The following is a 16027-nucleotide window of genomic DNA, read 5'->3' as shown; positions in this document are numbered from 1 at the left end:
GATATGACATTTGCACTTTACGTGCTTTTAAACACTGAGCATGTCACCAGTGTCATAGGTTTAGGTCATGCCAATAGGAGAGAAGGAAAAGAAATGATTCTCTTCATATTTTGAATTAAATTCTGTTAAAAAAAAGTCATACTTGCAGGAGGTTTGTAAAGGTCTTTGAATATGAAAAAGTGCAGTATGGTTGGTAAGAATGATTGATGATAAAATTTAAGATCAGACAAGTTAACAGCAGCCGCTTTAGATGAGAACCATTTCTGTAATAGTTTAGCATCTTCTTGATATACCAACCCAGTGTCACTGAGTTTTGTCAACTGCTCACTGAACTAGTGGTATTATATTAAGCGTGGTATGGACAGTATTACTATAAGCACAATTGCTTGTTACCTTACACCATGAAAAGAGGGATGCTTGCGGAGTAAGATAAAAAGAGAGAAAATAGTAAATGAAAATAAGAGTTATTTAGTGAGAATATTAATAAATATTCCATAATTGAATAATCCCTTAAGTGAATAATTTTGTCATCATCATGACTTTTAACTGTAGTATTTTCTGCTTGTTTCATTTAAAACTGTTCACAAAATACAGAGTTGTGCCTATTATCTATTCCTAGTATGTGTCCATCATTTTTTAATATTTACAAACTATTTTAAAATGTATTTTGGGGAAAGTTTATCTTAATATTACTTTTGTTTTTATGTTTTCATACATATTTAACAACGCTTGGACTGGCAGCTTGTACATCTTCCTTCCTAGAAATCTTTCTTCCTGGAATGAATAATTTTATTTGATATTTTGTTGGAATACAATTGAAAGTAAGTTCCAAAGTAAACTGTACTTAACTTCAGAACACTTTAAGATCAGGCTTAAACATTAGGTCAGTACAGGAAGGCTGTTTATTGCTCTTTTACAACAGTAAACATTTATTTAAATTTAGTGTAATATAAAATTTCTCATACCATGTGTGCTGATATGCAATCCTTAGTGACTATGACTGTTTATCCAAGTCACTGTGATTTCTTTGTGCATTTATTTTCCATTATTTTGGAACACTATAGTGGAACAGTTTTCTCATAGAGAGATCTAGTTAACATTTTATGAGACAGACAAGCTTTTAGAATTCCTTTTGAGCTTTGCTAAATTGAACATGTGAAAATAAAGTTGTCAGATGTAAGAGCAGTAGAGCATTTTGTGAGTCTGGCTTGGAGGATGAAATCACATAGTGCTGTCCCGGGAACAGTGATTTTAGTCACTGTAAAGTGCATCAATATTATTCAGTCTGATTGATCAAGGAAAGTATTAATTTCAGTTGGATCAAACAAAGTCACCACCAAATGTCACTGCTTGACTATTCTGTGCACGATCAGGTGCATGCTATCTATATAATCTAAGCCAATCTAATACACTTTTTCATTTTGTTATAGAAAGTACACTGATTCCAGCAACTGAAAAGTAGTAAGTGGATGATAAATAACTCAGTGGTTGTCAGGCTGTATGAGCAGGAGAGTAAAATAATAAAAAAGAAAGACAATTTCTAAATCTTACATGGAAGAAAGGACACATTTCAGGTGATTTTATTTGAAATGGTGTTGATATCAGATAGATTAGATACACACTTTGCCTAACTGTTCACTCAGTTTTGGAAATGGAATATTTTTCTATCATCAGGCTCACTAGGTAAGAAACATTCTATAGTCTCTGGCTATTTGTAAAAACTCTAATTCACTCTATTATTTTAGCAGACAGCTGTCAAGAGGCTTAATATGCCATGTGATTCATTTAAGGATGTAACAGGTAAATTTCTGAGCTCCTGGAACATTGAAACATGGTATAGATTAACTTGCAAATTTGTTTTTTTATGTCATTTTATGTTTTATAGACTTATTGGCAAAACTCTACACTTGCTGGCAAGAAAAATATGTATTCTAAGGACTATCATGCTCCATCATGCTTCACAAGAAATTCTAATATCCATTTATATTATTTAAAATAAGGTTAAAGTATGATGATGCTAGTGACACTACACATGTTGTACCTGCACGTGCATTTTTCTGAACTTTTTTTTCTTTTCAGAGTATCTGGTTGTAAGCTAAAAGGGTGGACTGTAAATAAAATACTAATATTTATTACAAACTGATTCTGTCCTTAGCTGAGTATGAAACAGAGCACAATTCAAGCCCTCTGCTTACAGAGTGATTAGAATGACTCAGATCGCTAAGAAGAAATGCAAAATAGGGTGAAACCTCTGCAGATACTTATCCACAATGCCAGGATAAAAACTCTTGTAAAAAATGAGATTCATAACCTAATTCATTGATTTTCTCTGAAGTAAAATAAAGAAAGTGAAGGGTTCTTTTTTTTTTTCCTAAATTAGACACCTGTCATATAGCAACACTAATAAAAACATTGTTAAAATAAAGAAATAATATGAAACTGTAAAGAGGAGGAAAAAAAGGAGTATTCTGTATTTCAGTAGAGGACATGAGAGTAGAGGAAATAAAAGGGACTATTTTATCCTACCCCTTTAAGAGACTATTTTATCCTATCCAAATCAAGTCCAAGAATGGAAGAAAGCCAAGGTCACTCCTGTCTTCAAAAAGGGCAAGAAAGAGGACCCAGGAAACTACAGGCCAGTCAGCCTCACCTCCATCCCTGGAAAGGTGATGGAACACCTCATTCTGGATATCATCTCCAGGCATATGGAGAAAAAGAAAGTGATGGGGAGTAGTCAGCATGGATTCACCAAGGGGAAATCCTGCTTAACCAATCTGACAGCCTTCTATGATGGCATGACTGGCTGGGTAGATTAGAGAAGAGTTGATGAGGGTAGATGAGGGGCTGAACTCTTTTCAGTGGTGCCAGGACAAGAGGCAATGGGCACAGGAAGTTGTGCCTGACCGTAACGGGGAATTTCTTCCCTGTGAGAGTGACGGAGCACTGGCGCAGGTTGCCCAGAGAGGTTGTGGAGTCTCCTTCTGTGGAGATCTTCAAGGCCCACCTGGATGCAACCCTGTCTAACATGCTCTAGGTGACCCTGCTTGAGCAGGGAGGTTGGACTAGATGATCTCCAGAGGTCCCTTCCAACCTGAACCATTCTGTGGTTCTGTGATTCTGTGATAGTGAAGAAAGATCAACGGATAACGGGCAACTCAACTTTGATATGTGATTAGAGAAGTCATTCAGGTTTGAGGATATTACCTTGTTTCCCAAATTTTAGGTTATTTCACATCATCTGCTGTTTCCATTACTGAAGTCAAACACAGTGCAGTTAGCAGTGCAAGACTTGGTACAGCACTACAGAGCTTTCCCTTTAAGCACTTTGTAAGCAGTAAGTTTTCTGAATAACAAAATAGTCTCTGTATGGTCGAGTTACTATCCTATTAACCTGAATGTAGGTATAGAAGGCAGCAAAATGATGACCCACAGGTGATTTTAATTCTAACAGTTCCTGTCTAGTTGCATTCTTGATTTTGTAACTTCAATATTCTTTTAACAGAGTTTAAAATATGTGTCTTTGAGTAGTAAATAAAATAGAATGAAAAAAATTGCAGAGTGATTACAGAAACTAAATCCTAGAGGGACTTGTTTGATCATCCCTTTATAAATAAAGGTGATTTTTTTTTTTTTTTTTTTTTTTTGGTCTTTCCATCATATTATTAACTCTTTCACTGGATAAAAGAAAAATTAATAATTTTCTAGTTCCCTGCTATTGCAGGCAGTTTGCTAGCATGGTGGCTCAAGAGAAAATCTCTAAAAAAGTTATTTCTTCAGCAAGATTAAGAAAAGCGCATTTCATGAAGCAGAGAAATATAATGAACACTGGGGACAAAAAGAAGAAGGAAGGAATCTCTGTATTATCAAAGTGCTTAAAATGAGTCTGGGAAATTTCTGATGCCTGATTATATTTACAGGTGAAATTAATAACATAACTTAAATTTATAAAACCATATATGAGTAAATTCATACTTTCTCATCTATGAAGAAGGTTTAAGGAGAGGAAGGCTTATTTTTACTCCTCTGCTTGGTCTGCAATATTGAGAAATGAGAGCCTCTGTTTCCACCATGAGTGGTATGACATGTCTCCTACAGCTTATTTTCCTCATATTGGGAAAACAAGTATACAGTTATAACAAAAAAAAAACAGCAAAAACAAACCTACTTGTTTAACCTATGCACAAATACTCCAAAATAATTAATTCTGCAAAAGAAAACCAGATAAAGACACCGTTTTCAACAGATCTTGTACAAAGATTTCCAGTCTTTCCACATTTAACGATTCATTTAGTTAAGATGAACACCTAAATGGCTTCTTAGATTATGTCAGTTTTCCTGGTTTTCTGGTGTGATCTGTCCATTGTTAGATACAGACCTCCTGTTAAAGGACTTTTTCATCAGGCTTATCATTATGAATTTGCTGTGGGAACTGCTAGCATTACCAGTGAACAGCAAAATTGAGAATGATACAGCTGATAGGTTTTACCCTTTATCAGCTTCATGCTAATATAAAGCGACACAGACTATTATTTGCATTTCTTCAAAAGTAAAAAGATGCTTCCTGTGGGATTACTTCACTATTAGAGATTTCTTATTCTATTATGTTTGAGCCAACACAGTATTCAAAACAGGGATTGTGTAAACTTCATTTGTGATAATAAACTTAATGAGCAGCACCGAGAAATGTCTAAAGAGCTGAATTATGATGACATAGTATTTGCTAAATACAGCTTTATATTTTTTGAACATTGTTTCATTAAAGACACTCTACATCTTTTGGCATGCAATTAAAAATGAAAACAGCAATGTGCATTTTAAACACCTGCCATACTGGGCAATCACTGGAAGGAAAACAACCTGTAAAACAGATATAAGATGTAAAATTACAACATTCATCCTTGTTCCTTATGAAAGGGAAAGGTTATAGTGTATTGTCATGTTTTATGTTGCCTAAATAGCAAAATCCTATAGTTTTAGTGCATATCCTTTACAGGGGAAAGGAAGAGGGATTAATACGCAAGACTTATTTCATTAGGAAATGTAATCAGAAAAGGTCTGTTTAGCGTCAGAGGCAATAATTGAAAGTGGTAAAGTGGTAGTACCCTAGCCACAGTGAACTACAACTAACTTGGTCAAATCATTAAAAAAAAAAAAAATCTTAAAAAGCTTCACACCTAGGCATTGGGTGTTGGATGATATCCAGTAATCCTTCTGGACCTGAACCTGATGGAGGTTACTCCACTAAAAAACACAACACAATACAAACATAAAAATAAAACCAAAGACTTCACTGGAAATAGTTTTGCCTGAATAAATACAGCACTGTTAGCCCCAAGAATTTCTGAGACTTCTGTATAGGAATAACAGTTATGACAGAAGACAAACACAGGAGACACTTATTCTTCAGAAGCAGCATTTAGGATCAGGGAGATACTCCAGAGAACATTACAATAAAAGGCACTAAGCTCTTATGTGTACATTCATATGTTTATCTGCAATTATGCAGATAGTAGGAGAGAAAAAAGACACAGAGAAAAGCCATATTAATTCTGCTATAGACTACTGAAATTTCTGTTATTTCTCTGGAAAATAATAACGGATATCAAGAACTTGAGAGAAAATAAAGATAAGTATGCCCTACAATCCAGAATTCATACTGAAACTGTCTGAAGTTCAAAATTTCAAAATATTATTGCTTCTATTTTTCATAAATTGGAACATACCTTTTTTTTTTGAATCTATTAAATCTGTTTGGTTTGCTTACATACTCTTGTTTACCATGTGTAACAGATTTTCCTCTGACATTTCTTTTTCATTCTGAGTATTTGTCACCACACTTACACAGTCCTCATCCTCCTATTCCGTTCTGATGGTTTACTCTCTACATTTATGAGCCCATCATAACATACTCACTCTGAGCAAAATAGCCATCACGGTTGTGATGGTAAGCCTTGAGTATGTCAATAATTCATATTGCACAGCAAAGAGAATTTTAGAAATATATGTGATCTTTGTAAATCACCTTGAAAACTGATTATATCTAGAATCATAGAGATCAAAAAGAAGCACTAGACCTGGCACACAAAGGAAAGAAGACAGAGAAGACAAAGGAAAGAGTCCTAACAAGAAGGATAAATATTTATGGTTTCTCTTTTGTAGAAACATTGATGCAACCTCATCTGGTATGATTTTTTTCAATCACTTCTCAAAACCAATATTCTGCTATTTCTAAAAGAAATCATCCAGTAAAACATAGAAAAATTAAAGGCAGTTTTAGACTGTACCATTCTCCTGAAAATGACCCAAAAGAAACTTTATTACTAGATTGGTACATCAACATTTTCTCTATTTAAGCTGGATTTTCTCTACAGGACTTGACAAGTCCATACATGATGTTTTGTGTTTGATGCCATATGTTTCTGAAAATAATTTATGTTTTCCTTCATTTTTTAAAATTTTTAAGCAATCTGCTTTAAACAAATGGCCAATGCCTTGTAGAATGACAAGGTAGTCCTTTCCTGCTGATACATTGCAGAAGGCTGCAGAAGGTATTAGATGGGAAAAACTCCCAAGAAACACAAGATGTGAGTTGACAGAATTGTGATCTATGTGAACTATAGTGAGATTCTAAAAGTGCCAGAAAGAATATGTGTTAATTTATAACACATACAATTGACAGTACTGATAGTAGTCTCAACAGGAAAGGCAAAGGCTGAACAGATATAGTAATAAGATGATATGTAAAGATTACATTTTGATCCAAAGTTGAGAAAGTCTGGCAAATATTCTTTGTAACCTGCATTATAAATACTTGTGTCCCTGTTAACCTTAAAGGTTTTTTAAGTTCTCTCATCCTCAAATTCTGGCTACATCAAGCAGACACGTATCACATTTACACTGCTTGCAAGAGAGCTTTCCTGTGATTCCTACATCTTGGTGAATGGCCAAGCTATGTCCCAGCTATGCATTAGAACAAGTCAGCGGTGTGCAATAGCCTTTTGCTGTACCCTTGGTCACACAAGAGCGGACCTTTGGAGCATGAGAGCCATCATGTTCCTTACATGAGTATTGATCTGGACACCAGGCCCAGGAATGCATCAATAACAAGGTTAGTGACAGCCACAGAAACCTAAAAACAAGGTGCACTCCTGAAAAATCATGTTTCTTTTTTTTTTCAGGACTTTTACAGAGACTAATAGAGCTTTTAGTCTATTGTAAGACCAGGTGGGAACTGGAGGTCTTTAGAACTCCAGATTTAATTAGCTTCAATCAGAAAATAAACAAGGAATGGAAATAAGATGACAAATAGCAGAAGTCTACAATGCAATCAACAACTGGGAGCCAAAGATTCTCTAGTTAATAATCAGAAAATATAGAAAGATTTTGTCAAGAATTTCTTGTGGCATTTCTGCAGCAGAGATTTCTCTTGAGAAGTTGGTTAGATGGAAGTGGAAAATATCCAGATGCTTTTTGTCAGATAAGGGACTATTTCAAAGAGGACTCACTGTCATACCTGTTTCAGTAACTCTATTGTAACATGATCAGTTGAAAAACAGTTGTGTCCTAGTCCAAATTTGCCCTATTCAGTGAAGTACATCAGTCATCATTTTTAACCTAATATTTATCAGCTGCTAAGAAACAGAAGCTGCCAAAACACTACAGTTACTTTTTTGCTTTTATATTTCTTGGGTTTTATAGCATTTATATAGAAAACAAATAGTAATCTCTGACCACTGCAGTAATCATGGAAGAAAATTCCTGCTTATGCCTAAATTATTTTAGATTAACATGACTCTGACCATACTATTCCAAACACCATTGTACAGTAGTTAATGATAAGCCCTTACTTTTCAGTAGAGATCATTATAATACTGCATTAAAAGAATACTATTTTTTGCGATGTACCTTGTGCTCAGGAACTATTACTATAGTCTACCATGGGCTAAATAAATATTTCAGGCTATATATGACATGTTAACTCCCTAATCTACCTTCAAACCTGATACGGGAAATTGTTTACAGGAAAATGTATTGCTCTGCTGCAGTCCACAGAGCTATTTCGAAAGAGCTGTTGTCTATTTTGATGCTGCATTGTGCTGCTAGGAGATGTGAAAAAGGAAGATGAAAAAAAGCATGTCATTATAAATCAACTTTAATTGAGCCTAATCTTTGAAAATGGAATGTAATAAAGTTGCAAACAAAAAATTTTTAGATCATGTGTAAAAAACAAATAAGTGAAAAAATTTAAAGGGGGAAAGTGGTAGTATATTTTAATCTATTTTAAAAGCTTCTGTCAATACTCCTCTGAACAAGTTGAGTGTTTGAAAAAACCTTACTGAGATGGTACAAGAAGCATCATAACAGAAATTTATCTTTCAAATAACCATAATATCAGTCTTTTTATAAGAAAGATCTTGCCCGTCAAGACACACATTCCTATTCTTCTCTATGAATAGAAATCCTTCTAGCTGCTATACAACAGATGATTGGAGTTTTAATATCATTAACATGCATACAAGTATTTAGATAATCCTGATGCGAGTTTTGCAGTAAATACTAATGAAGCTGATTTTTTCATTCTTGTTTTTTGTTAAAATAACAATAATATTAATAATAGTAATAAAACTGCAATCTTACAAGTAAGTTGTTGCTTTCCAGGAGTTCTCATCAACTCATTATTTGGCCCATGGAAGTATATGAAAACTGAGCTACACTGTCTCAGTATAATGCAATTCTGGGAAGCCATCCAAATCTGGAAATGTTTTTTTATGATCAGTATATCAAAACTGGACAGCTAACTCATCTAGTACTCTACTAAGAAAAACACACAACCAAGGAGTTTGAAGCTGAGATTTTATATTTAATAAATATGGTGCCTGATTCCTTACTAGGAGCGCCGGTTTGTACCTTCGAAAAACTCTTTTCCATTTACAGTTGTTTTATTAACAGGCAACGGAGTTCAAATACTAAGTCTTTTATGAAGCCAAGATTTCATCTATGCATATATTAAAAGAGTTTGCAGACAGAACCACACCATAGTGTAGTATTGTCTTCTGTTTAAAATCTACCATAGCAAAGGTGCAATTAAATGATGTCTCATTACTTGCAAAATCTTTACAATTTAACACTCTTTTTGCTTCCATGCTTTACTAGTTTCCTCACTCTGAAATCTGAAAGACATTTGAAAAGAAACAGAAAGACGATTTGTCTTTACGGGAGGAGTAGATTAGGGAAACAGTTTAGAAAGGATGAACTCTGGAAGCAGCAGAGTTGAATGTCTGAAATAATATGGAAATTGCTTTCTAGTGCTGTTTATGTTCTCTGGCTTCAAGAACTTGCAGTGTGGGGTGATGAGTGTCGGCTAATAAACATGACAACTCAAAGAGGGAGTCATGAAGTGACAGCAAAAACACCTGGTAAGTACAGCAGGACCCAGAAATCCCAGAACTCCAAAATCACAGATTTGTAAAGCTAGGGAAGGCAGCAAGATATTAAATGTGCAGCCATTCTTTCACAGGTCTGTAGCGGGTTACTTGCCATGGGAAATAACTTACAAGTCATTTTTTTCTTATTGTTGGGCTTCGTGCCTTTGTGATTTTTGGGCTTGTAGGATAACCAGAGCACAGTCACACATTTTAGGTTGCATTGTCATTTATGCAGCCTTTATCAATTAATCATCTTAAATAGTAAACTTCTACTTAGTCTTAGATACAAGGCATATTGATTGTCAATAACACATCTGAAGTTCCTGTTCCCTTAAGATCTTCTCTTTAACCTTTAAGCTATTTCTTGCAGCAAAAGGGTTCAACAAGGAACATTATTGCATCAGATGGAAGAAAATATGTAATCTCCTCAAGTGTAATTTTTTATCATTATAGATCTCCCCAAATCCTGTCCAAAGACTGAAATGAGATACATAGTTTTGACAAATGATAAAGTCCAGACTTTAAAACAAAGACCCCCCCATCCCGAGAACTGTAAAGAATGAAAGTCACAAGTATTAAATACCCTGACATGTTAGAACAATAGGAAGATATATAATAAGAACACATACAAATAATCCATAAAACAATAAAACCTCCAATAAAGATAAATTCTGAAGACTTTCTTTGGAGAGGTTTAATAGAACAGAAAAGTACAAACAAGCTTGGAGAACTAGACTCAAAACATCCACCTCTCTTTGTCCTGATGTTTAAATTAAATTCAAATCAATTTCTGATTCATCTGCCCATCACATTCTGTGTGGACATTTAGAACCTAAGGCTAAAAGAGAAAAAACCAATAATTTGTAGAACTTACCTCACCTTTAGGAAGGCATATGTGTTTCAAAACAATAAAGAGGAGTAGGAATAGGGTCAGAAGCACACAGGAGAAAAGAGAGAGAGAAGGGCAAAAAAGCTGTGTACTTTGCTGTTCTTCAGGAATATTGTTTTTATATTAAATTTCATCTGCAAGAAATAAATTTTTAAAACTGCTGAAATGATGGACAGGTGATGAGAAACTGTGCCAGCTGAAAAGGAGATATTGACCGAAGGAGAGGGAGAGGAGAGGGGGAGGGAAAGGAGAGGGAGAGGGAGAGGGAGGTGGAAGGGAAGGGAAGGGAAGGGAAGGGAAGGGAAGGGAAGGGAAGGGAAGGGAAGGGGAAAAAATCTTTTTCTGGACTATGACATAAATTGCTTTCTAATTCCAATTCAATTCTGCACACAACAAAGCAGGTCTAATGAAGTCATTTCATGTACTATTTGAGACTATACAAGACATTCTGACCTCATTAGAGAGAAAAAAAATCGTGAATTAGACATCTGTATGGTGAATTACAAGGTTGAAGAAAACTGTGGCAGATGCTATATGGCATAACATGGATGGAATATCATTTTAGCAATATAATTAAAACTGCGGATATTATGACAAAATGGGAAGTTAAATATGTCAGTTAAAATTTCAAAGGGACAGCAAGAGGCTGAAACTGAAGAGTTTATTTGCAAATTAATTTTTGAATAGTTAGACATTAAAGAGCATGTACATGCATATATGATTTTGAATCTGTGTTATGAATCATTACATATCCTGTTAAGTAAGGTAGTGCTGGAGATTAACTGTATATAGATACATCTATAAAATTTTTCTTGGTACTGATGGAGTAATAAAATTCATATATTGGTGAAAATATAAGTTATTATGTGGAAGATATCAGTAAAGATAAATGACAATAAAAGATTTAAAATACAGAAGGAAAACGTGACAAGGTACGTATATATCAGGAAGGTATTGCAGAATGAAACAACAAGCAAGACAGCATGTGAGTTGAATACGCTAATGGTAAAGAATCCAAATGATGCCCCATTTGCTACTTTACACCAATATTCCTTCCTCTCCAAACTATTCTTTATCAAACACTCGTATGCACAGTTTCAAGAGAAATTGAGAGAGGAGTTTCAAAGTTTTCTTCTGGAAATAACTTCAAGATAGAGTTATAATAGATCAGACTCTTAATTTGTGTAAATCAGTCAAGGTTCCTCAAAATCAAGATAGTTTGGGGGATTTACAGTAGCTGAGGATCTGACCCAATATAGAAATTTGTTTCATTTTGGTTTTCATTTCTTTGCAGTATGATTTAAAAAAAGCATGGAAAACATATGAATAGTGGGAAAAATGTTATTTTACAAGTGATCCAAAATCCTGTTTTCTCCAGATGCTTTTCAAGAATGCAGAAGAAAAAGAAAGGGGTGTTAGCAATGAGGAAATAATGTACAAACAGAAGAACTAAAACTGTCATTTCTGTGCAATACTGCTGCAGAAGTTTGGCCTGGACACAAACTTCTGGATAATCTGAGTTTGAACAGTAAATTCATAAATACAAACATCAAAGGATACTTGAGGCCATGGTGCTAATGGTGCTACTAGTCTCATTTATAGTTGTCCTTTGAAATTTTGAAACTTTAACAGGAAAGAAGTTATTTTATAATAAGAGAGGTGATTTAGGGAGTAGTTTCATAAGCAGCTGATCCTGCTAAATGTCACTACGAACAGTATTTTTTTTTTCTCAGAAAGCAGACAGAGTCAATGAAATAAACGGACTGTTCCTATGCCTTTCAAAAGCTATATAATAACGAGTGCTAGCAGACAGAAGGAAATGTGGCTGCAGGCAGAAAAGAAGGCAGGATCACTTTTCTCAGTGGCAGCACTGTCCTGGTTCATCACAAGCCAGCTGTGAAACAAAAAAAACACAGGACAAGTTGGGAGAAATGTCTTCTGAAAGTGTTTAAACTCATTTATTGACTATAGAAGATGCTGGAATGTCGAGGTGAGAACGATCTAATTCAGGTTTTGCACAAACCTGAACAAAATTTGGTTCTCAAGCTCAAAACCAAGGCCCAAAAAGCAAAGTTCACAAATAGGTTGTATTTTTTCCCCTTTCTATCCTGTTAATCTTCTCCTACACCTCATGTTAATATCAATTTTGATAACAATTCTAACAGCACTCATAGCACTGCGAAGAGAAGGACTTAAGACATATTTTTTCCTTCGGTATTTCCTATTAATTATATTGATCTCTATATTATAGCATTCTGGATGCTGTGAATTGCAGTTCAGGGCACTGATTAAAATACTGCTCATTTGCTCTTTCTGTGTATACAAATGGGCTCCAAGATGAGGGAAACTTAATTCAGTCTATTTTATGTTTCTAAGTTAGCTGCAGTCATCTTTGAAAAGAATATGTTAAGGTGATTCATGATGATTCTGGGAAATACAGCTTAGATACGTAGGTTCCCCAGCTTTGATTGTTGAGTGTCTGGGGAGCCTAAGTACCTAAATTAGATTGCTCTGATAGACTGACCTAGATAAACACATCTTGTAGACTAAAACTCAGAGATCATGAAGCTTATTAAAATCAGAAACTGAAAACATGAATTTTGATAAAATGGTTTGCTCACTTCTTCATGTTTAGAGAAGGGATTCTTTAATGTTACTTCGCTACATGCATCTGTGAGGGATGTGATGTGTCTTCACCAAAGGATTGCATCTTCTTATCTTCCTGACTCTAAAAGTTGTATTTTGGGATATACAATTATACTGCTTCAGTACATGGCATGTAAGAGATACTCTACTGATTTTTGTTGCTCTACAGACTGCTAATCCTATCACTGCCTGAGAAAAATTACATTTCTCCAGACCTGAGTGCTTTTAAGAATGCACATCAGCAACAAGAGAATTTTGAGGCAGAACAGGACATGTCAGAAGAGGAGATAGCCTGTGTTGCTACCTAGGGCTCAACCGTCTATGTTTGATCTCAGTGCAGGCAGAAGTAAACTGCCTGGATCTAGCCTAAAAGAATTAATTCATTTGATGCTGACAATTAGCACTTGACAATTCAACATTCTTCTGCTAAAAGGGAGCTGCTCTGGACTACTTATAAAATCTTCAGCAGTGTGTATGTAATCTAATTGGCATTATTTCTCTCTTGAGAAACTGGAAGAAAAAGAGTAGCTGATGCTTTATTTTGGCCCGAGATTTCTGCAGCATCTTCTTTTCCTTACTTAACCAATGTAACAAGAAAGAATGAAATGAAAATCTTCTGTTTCCAAACGATACTCCTTATACTGAAGATAGAACCACTGAATCATATATGTTAGAAGAGACCTTTAAAGGTCATCTAATCCTACTTCCTGAGCAAAGCAAGTCCAATAGGGCCATTGCTCAGGGCCATGTCTAGTCGATTTTTAAATATCTCCAAAGATGGATATTCCACAACCTCTCTGGGTAACCTGCTACAGTGTTTGACCACCCTCATGGCATTTTTTCCATCCTATAAGAGGATTTTATTTCCTTGTCTTATCCTGTGTTCCAGGCTGTCTTACTTGCTTTCCACCTCCGAAAAGTTTGGGTTAGTCTTCCCTGCACCGTCCCATTAGGTAGTTGCAGGGAACATTAAGATCCCTCTTAGCCTCTCCTCTCCAGGGTAAACAAGTCTCTGTTCTTCAGCATTTCCACACAAGGCATTTGGACCAACTGCCTGAGTGTAATGGTAGCCCGTCGCAGACCTCGTTCCAGTATATCCTTCCTTATATCAACTCTATGAACAGAAACTGGTATGTGTCACTGACCCATATGCACTGCAGTTATTTTTTTCTTAATCAAAAGAGAAAGAAAATACTTGTTCCTTTCAGTTACATCCTAGCTAGTTTACTCTGCTACCCACTTTGTCTAACAGAACAGACGTCACACTTGCTTGGTTATTATATGATCAACAAATGTCACAGAAAACTCTTGGAACACTCACTTAGCAAAGCATTTTGAATGAATTGCAATGAATTAGCAACTTCTCTTCATCAGTTGACATGCTGTATACTTTTAATTCTTCAGCTGCTAGGTGTATGGAGTAGCATATAATATTCTATGCAGGCACATATGCACAACTTACTTTAATTTCCTCTGTGTCCAATGCAAGTAAGTTTGAAAAGCTCAGACTCTTTGGAGCCAGAGTTTAATGAAGGTGCTATAGCTTAGACTACTTTGTTCATTAATTCTAAATTTAGACTTGGTATTAAAACCAAACACACTGCAGGAATGTGGTTTTTTTAAAAAAAAAAATCACTTCCTAACTCTCACAAAATAAATTATTTGTAATGGTCTCGTCAGAGAGATCAAAACAGAGAATAACTGAAAACAAAGCTTTTTACAAGTCAGAATATATTTTAATGACCACATTTCTTTAAATCAAGAGTCTGCTCCCATTTTGTGAGATTTCTGTATGCCTGGCATATTTCATGAGCACTATAAGAATTCATAAAAATGCATATAATTTTGCAAGAGAGCAACAGGCATTATTCAAAGGAAGAAAACTCATAGGAAAAAAAGCTCAACCACCCATACAGATAGCAGAGTAATTTGTGGGATCATGACTTCAGATATCAAAACACGTAGTATGTCTAAAATTGTCTTTTATTTTAAATGGTAGATTGTTAGTGAAAGGACAAAGATTGTATCAAGCTCAGGAGATCATGTTTAAATTTACTGCATCTCAGAGTGTTTATAGAAACAATAAACTGATTCATTAGGAATTGAGAGGAAATGTTTTATAGTTCTTATTAAGGTCACAAGTTCCATAACAATCCTACTAGAGACTCGTGAGTTTTGCTTTTATTTTTTTTTAATAATATGTGAAACTCATGTTAAAATATAAATCTTTGATGATTCAGGATTTGGTTTACACAGAATATTGTATTTCTACTCTATTTGTCTTTCTGGGTTGTGTTCAGTTACTTAGGCACTGACTTAGGCCTAAACATAGGCACCTAATTTCTTTTGAGATGCTACAGGTATCCAAGATATGTATTTAGGGCTGGCGCACAGGTTCCAGGACTTCATGGAGACCTTCACCTTCCTGGAACAGCAGTTGGAGACCTGCTGGGGTACCTATAAGCCCCTAAAAGGGCACTAGATGTCTAGGTGACTGAAACCAATTTCCAGGCTTATTTTCACTTATCTCTCAAATCTTTTACTTCTTATCTGAATATATAAAGTAAATGAAACTGATTACCTTAATGCATGGCAGTTTGAGTAATTCAGTAAATTGCATTAAAAGTGACTCAGATGTTTATTTTAACATGTGCCATGATGCTATTGGCTTTTAATTTAGTTACTTCAGTTAAAGAATTAAAAATAGATGTTACAAATCTGACTCCTGTGTTTCTATCTTCTACACATCTATCTATGTGTTCATCTCTCTTTTTAGTATCTATTTTCTCATGACAATTTAAGTGAATCACATATACATGTGCACACACACACACACACACACCACTAAATGAACAGTCCTATAATCCTACAGATTCTGTATAATTTTCTATATTATATCCCAATTATCTTTGACTGAAGATTCAGGACATACAGAAGGAAATTTTTGTTTCTGTAAAAGATGTTCACTGCTTTTTTTAAAACATATTTAGGCCTCAAACTCTCATACTGCTTTAAATTTTCTGTTAATGTTTTTATCTACTACCTATTTTGATCAATGTGTTACTGT

Source organism: Rhea pennata, chromosome 1, assembly GCF_028389875.1.
Source record: "Rhea pennata isolate bPtePen1 chromosome 1, bPtePen1.pri, whole genome shotgun sequence".
Taxonomy (NCBI): Eukaryota; Metazoa; Chordata; class Aves; order Rheiformes; family Rheidae; genus Rhea; species Rhea pennata.
Note: the sequence above shows the minus strand (reverse complement) of the source record.